The sequence below is a fragment of the Zea mays genome, chromosome 8, assembly GCF_902167145.1.
Source record: "Zea mays cultivar B73 chromosome 8, Zm-B73-REFERENCE-NAM-5.0, whole genome shotgun sequence".
Classification (NCBI taxonomy): domain Eukaryota; kingdom Viridiplantae; phylum Streptophyta; class Magnoliopsida; order Poales; family Poaceae; genus Zea; species Zea mays.
The window spans coordinates 166,966,375-166,972,864 of NC_050103.1; the positions used below are offsets into that span (position 1 = coordinate 166,966,375).

General features: G+C 42.6%; 1 long non-coding RNA gene across 1 annotated transcript; it reads left to right on the plus strand.

The window, feature by feature from the left end:
* The first annotated feature begins 3,460 nt into the window (after positions 1 to 3,460).
* LOC103636336 (uncharacterized) lies at positions 3,461 to 6,143 on the plus strand. Its single transcript, XR_557946.1, has 3 exons — positions 3,461 to 3,568; positions 5,791 to 5,879; positions 5,968 to 6,143. It is a non-coding gene; the product is annotated as an uncharacterized lncRNA (long non-coding RNA).
* The last annotated feature ends 347 nt before the right edge of the window (positions 6,144 to 6,490 follow it).

Here is a 6,490-nt window from a genome sequence, read left to right on the forward strand (position 1 = left end):
CGGTCCAACCCCAGGGTTAAGAAGGCTGGGGAGCATCGGGAGGATAAGGAGGGGGAAAGTTTTGTCTGGTTTGGGCATGGTGGTGGCCTGACTCCTTCCGGATAACCATTAAGGTTAGGACGTACGGGTAAGGAAAGGGATCCGGCATTCGGGTCTCGCGACGGTGAGATCGCAGAAACCGGGCTAGTGGGTAAAGTGTACCCCTCTGCGCAGAGTTGAAACCTATTCGAATAGTCCGTGTCCACTGGTATGGATGAGTCCGGTATGGTATGACAATTAGAACTTTCTCTATGAATTTCAAGAAAAGGGGGAATGTGTGAATGAGTAAGTGTTAAGAAAGAACTAAGGCCACGGGAGCGGGAAGCTCAGTGGTGGTTGAGTTTTTGGTTACTTTTAAAGACTATGGGGTAAACCTTCAAGCAACTGCCTTTCTCTAAGAAAATGATGAGTGACATCAACTCCACCAAATTGAGCATGTACATCATAGGTCTCTTTCTCTCTACGGGAGCGGGGTGGGCTTGCGGAATACCTAGTGTATTCACCCAGATTTATTTATGTTTTTCAGCAGCCGAGGACTTCTTTTCTGCTATGCTTGATTAAGAGGGCTGTGTCTGCACCCAGTTCTGCCTGTGGCTTGGGCTAGTGTGTTTTCCTACTGCGCTTCTCTATTTGGCTCTCTCGAGCTTGTACCCCGGTATTGTAATAAATTTATCTAAACTCTGTACTATTTGAAGTAAGGAATGTGTTTACTAGCCTCCTGGGACTAGTAATTGTTTCACATTTGAGTCCCAAAGGATCGGGACGGTTCATCCATCCTTCCCTTAATGCATAATTTACCTATTCTTTCTACCACTACCTAAGTCGGGATTAAGGGATGGAATAATTGCATTGTGAGCAGAGAAATAGCCAGCATTAACAAACATCTTTTGAGCACAAAATATGGGATGAGAAAAGGGGCAGTGGTTGTGACCAAACGATGTTTTCAAAAAGTGTGCGATGAAGGGTATTCGCCCTCATCACCTTGTGAGTGGGATGATCAGGGACTCCCTGGTTTAGGGGAGGGCCTAAGGTGATGGCTCAGCTGGTTTAGGTGTGAGCAGAAGGATTGTCCCCTCATATAAGGACCGGTTTGTCATCCTTCACTACCTGTACTCATGAAAAGTACAACCACTCGAGACTGTATGCGCAGAGTTCAAACCTATTCGAATAGTCCGTGTCCACTGGAATAGATGAGTCTGGTGTGGTATGGCAATTAGTGTTTTACAACCTCCGTGAACAGGGAAATATGTGTGTGTGAGTGTGTCTTTGGAAATGAAAACGATACCACGGGAGCGGGAAGCTCAGTAGTGGTTGAGTAATGTGTTATTTCTATTTCATTGGGAAAAACCCTAAAGGTACTGCCTTTCTCTGAGAAAAAGAAGAGTGACTTCAACTCCACCATATAAAGCATGTATGATATAGGTCTCTTTCTCTTTACGAGAGTGGGATGGGCTTGCAGAATACCTAGTGTATTCACCCAGATTTATTTATGTTTTTCAGCAGCTGAAGACTTCTTTTCTGCTATGCTTGATTGAGGGGGCTCTGTCTGCACCCAGTTCTGCCTGTGACTTGGGCTAGTTTATCTTCTACTGCGCTTTGTATTTCTGGCTCTCTCGAGCTTGTACTCCGGTATTGTAATAACTCTTATTCGAACTCTGTACTATTTGAAGTAAGGAATGTGGTTACTAGCTTCCTGGGACTAGTAATTGTATCATATTTGAGTCCCAAAGGATCGGGACGCTTCACTAACTCTTTCACTAGAGAAAGTGCCATTCTGAGCTCTGCTTGAGGAGAAACAGAAAAGCTAGGAGAAGAACAAGAAAGAGGTATGTTTCTAGGACTAAGTCAATTGGAGTATACTCTAAATGTGTTTGTTTAAGTTTTAGGAAAAGCCTCCCAAAAGTTGAAGTCAAACAGAGAAAGAATGGAGGAAAAAGCACTTAGTGTGCTGTTGGCTGGTGCACAGGATAGTGAATAGTAACTGTCCGGTGCACAGGACACTGAATAGTAACATGTCCAGTGCACATGACAGTGAATAGTTACTCTGTCCGGTGCACATGACAGTGAATAGTAACCTGTCCGGTGCACAGGCCAGTGAATAGTAACCTATCCGGTGCACCAACGGCTAGCTCTTTTAGAGAAGGAATCTGTCAATCAGATCCATACTGTTCACTGTCCGGTGCGCCACCGGACAGCCTGGTGCACCCGCAAACAGGGAAGGCTGGGAGCTTCCAAATGAAGCTCCAACGGCTCCTAGGCCCTTTGGGACTATAAAAGGGACTCCTAGGCAGAGTTTTTTTTCGGCCGATATTTGCCGAAAATTCCGATATATCGCTTTTATCAGTGGGGCCCGATTTTTTTCTATGTCGGCCAAATATTTCAGTATTTTCGCGCGAATGCTAAGAAGTCGAAAATTTGGACGCGCCGGCCCATATAGACGCGCACCGGCCCAGCAAGAACCCTAGGAAAACAAAAATTCCTCGTTTCCTCTCTCCCTCTCAACTCTCTCGGTCTCTCCTGCCGGCCAGCGGCCGCATCGCACTGCAGGCAGCCAGGCACAGCTCCGACCTCCGAGCCTCCGATCGATCTCCACTGCGCACACCTCGCTGGTCGAGCGTGGGGCAGGGCAGGAAGCAGCCAGGGACTCCGTCGCTCCGCTGCGGCTAGGCGAGTGCGTCCGGGACAGAGAAGAGAAGGCTTGTTGTGCGTCCAGGACAAAGAAGAGAGTGCATCCTCTGCTGTGCTGCTCCTCTACTGAAGACGGGGCTCCGCTCCTCTACTGTGCTGCTGCTGCTTTCAGCCTTTGGCCACCAGGACAGAGAAGAGAACTGCATCTTTGTCTCTAGTTTTGTTTCCTGTTGCCAACTTGCCATTGATGTTAGGCGTTAGCTTCTTAGTAACTGGTTATTCACAGATTTGATCTTGTTGCCAACTTGTCATTGATCTTTGTTTATTCACAGATTTGATGTTTGGCGTTAGCTTCTTTAGTAACTAGTTATTCACGGCTGGATACTAGTACATATTTGATCTTTGTTTATTTTTTATGAACATGTTATTCACATGTTTTATTTTCTTTTACATCAAATAAAATTAATGTTAGAATTTTTTATCTAATGTATTTTAATCCTGATTAGCAAAAAAAAGGCTAAGGAGGGGATAGCATCTTCAAGGGGAGATGGATTGCCATGGAAGGGGCAAGGGCAATGAGAAGGCCATACTTGACAGCGGCGAATCATCTAGTGCAGCTGGTGGGTTGTCAAAGACATATGTGGTTACTAAAGAAGGTTTGTCTATTTCACAAAATATGTGACAATATATTTTGTTTCAAGTTTCCTCCATTTGTGTGGTTTTGTTGTAACGACAGACCATATTTTTTTAGGAAAAAGGATAGAATTGAAAGGAACAATTAAGGACCCATGGAGCCATGGCACTAAGAGGGGTAAACTTGGCTGGAAGTGTGGATACTGTAATGCAAGCCACGCAAGCGGAGGTGCTACACGTCTAAGGGAACATTTGTGTGGATTACAAGGTAATGTGAAGCCATGTTTCAATGTGCCACGTGATGTTAAGAACATATTGTTGGAAGAAGTAGCATTGAGCAAAAAGAAGAAGAGGGATACAACGGAAAATCGTCTCTATATACAAAAGGCTCTCGTAGAGCATGATTATAGGACAATTATTGCTAGACTTAATGAAGAGGAACAACTTGAGATGGCAATGAGGGAATCACTTAGGGATGTTGGATTGACCTATGATGGTAGCTCAAGGGGTAGTGGTATTGTTATTGGGGCTGCAAGTGGTAGCAGAGTATCTAATAGTGTGGCTGGAAATTATGGCCAGACAAGTGGCAGTAGGTCGGGTAGCTCAACTAAACAAAGTCCACTTCGTAGTTTCTACCCTGGCCCAAGTTCTTCAAAAGCTCCTTTTGACATAGATTTGGCACGTAGTAGAGCACCCTCACAGCCTCGGGTGGATATCATGCTGTGTCGGGATTCTAAGCTGAAGCTCTGGAAAGCTTTATCAAAATGGTTCCATGCCAATGACATACCTGGTAGGAAAGCTGATTGTCCCTATTTTAGGGCTGCAATGAAATTGGCTCAACAACTTGGGGAAGTGCCTCTCCCAAAAGGAAAAGATATAGATGGTCAACTATTAGATATGAACTACAATGATTTGGAAGCTCAAATGGAATCTTTTAAGGAAGATTGGAGTCGATATGGGGTAACCATCATGTGTGGTTCATGGACGGGTCCTACAATGATGTGTATAATTAACTTCATGATCTTTTGCAATGGTCGCATGTTTTTCCACAAGTCTGTGAACGCAACCGGGGAAGTCCAAAATGCAGAATTTATTTATGATTGTATTAAAGAGGTTGTGGTCGATGATGTTGGGGCTAAATTTGTCGTTCAGATAGTGACAGATAATGGTTCTAATTACAAGAAAGCATGCAAACAGCTCATAGCTGAGCATCCACACATTACTTGGCAACCATGTGCTGCTCATACTGTTAATTTGATGCTGAAGGACATAGGAAAATTTGATGATGTTGCAAATGTAGTGGACAGTGCAAAGCGTATATGTAGGTTCTTCTATAAACATAATAGGCTGCATGCTATGATGAGGGAGAAGATTGGTGGGGAGCTAATTCGTTGGAATGCCACTAGGTTTGGCACAGTGTTTATGTGCTTGCAGAGTTTTTGGGATAGGCAGGACCAGTTGAAGGCATGGATGATCTCTGCTGAGTGGAGAAATAGTCAATGGAGAAATGAGGAAGACCATTCATTTGCATATGATTGCCTAACAGATAGGATTTGGTGGGATGATATGGAATTGGTGTTGAATGCTGTTGGACCAATCTTTTTTGTTCTTCGATATGCTGACCAGCAAAAGAATGCTACCGTATCTGGCTTTCTTCCAAAGATGATACAAGCATATAATGATATAAGTGCAAAATTAAAAAAAAGTGAACGTGGTAAAGGAGGTCTACTTAAGAGGACAACTGAAGTAATCAGTAAGAGAATTAGATATCTTCTCAATGAAACACTTATGCTTGCAGGTAATAGCTAAGGACTAAATAGAAAGTTTGTTCAATTCATGTGAGTGACATTTATTAATATTGTCTTACTTTCCTTTGTAGGTGCTGCACTTGATCCTCAAGAGCTATATAGGTCAAATCTTGCAAAGAAATCAAGTTGTCAATTGGCTGTGACTTTGGCAATTAAGAAACTTGCCACCTCAACTAAAGAAGTTGCAGCTGCAATTGACCAGTTTTCTAGGTTCATTGAAAAGAAAGGACTATTTGAAGATCCAGAAGCTAAGTGGTCAGCACTTAATGGCAAACCAGATGCAGGTATTACTTGTTTTTGTTCAAACAACACATCTATGTACTACTAATTTTAGTTCAAAGCATGCATATATGTAATGTTCTTCAATTATAGTTGTTGCCATATATGTTTAATTAAAACTATCCTACTTATTACTCTCTTGTTGTTGCCATATATGTTTAATTAAAACCAGCCTACTTTTAAAATTGATTGCAACCAAGTGGTGGGGTTCATATGGAGGGCAATGCCCTGAATTACAAAGGATTGCAAGACGCATTGTCTCTCAATGACATCTAGTGGATTGCAAGACGCATTGTCTCTCAACTGCACATGTGACATGAAAATGCACAAATATGCAAGCAGGATTTCTAGGATTATATTGCTTCTTGGCGACATAAAATTGATACGTGCTTTGTCATTCTAGGTTCGAGACATGGGGAACCAACTCCTTTGCGTCCAAGATCAACAAGAAAAAGGAAGCCAACTCTCAAGAGCATTACTGAATTATAAATGGTTAGATTACCCTTTCACCTACTAACTTATACAATCATTGCATTATTGTGATTTATGTTGTGACACTTTCCTATGTAAATATTTGTAGTGTTGTATGGCTCCAAGGAAAAGATCTGGATATGGCAATGCTTCACTGATTAATGTCTTTTGGCGATGTGTCGTCGGCTTAAATAGACGCCTAACTTTTGTAACATAATAATATTTGAAGCTGCCATTACTTTTACTATCTAATGGACTGTAATATGTGATTTGGTGGTGACTTAATTATGTTATGTACTAATATTTGAGGCTGCCATTACTTGTTGAAGCGTCCCGATCCTTTGGGACTCAAATGTGAAACAATTACTAGTCCCAGGAGGCTAGTAAACACATTCCTTACTTCAAATAGTACAGAGTTTGGATAAAAATTATTACAATACCGGGGTACAAGCTCGAGAGAGCCAAATTAAGAAACGCAGTAGGAAAATATACTAGCCCAAGCCACAGGCAGAACTGGGAGCAGACACAGCCCTCTTAATCAAGCATAGCAGAAAAGAAGTCCTCGACTGCTGAAAAACATAAATAACTCTGGGTGAATACACTAGGTATTCCGCAAGCCCACCCCGCTCCCG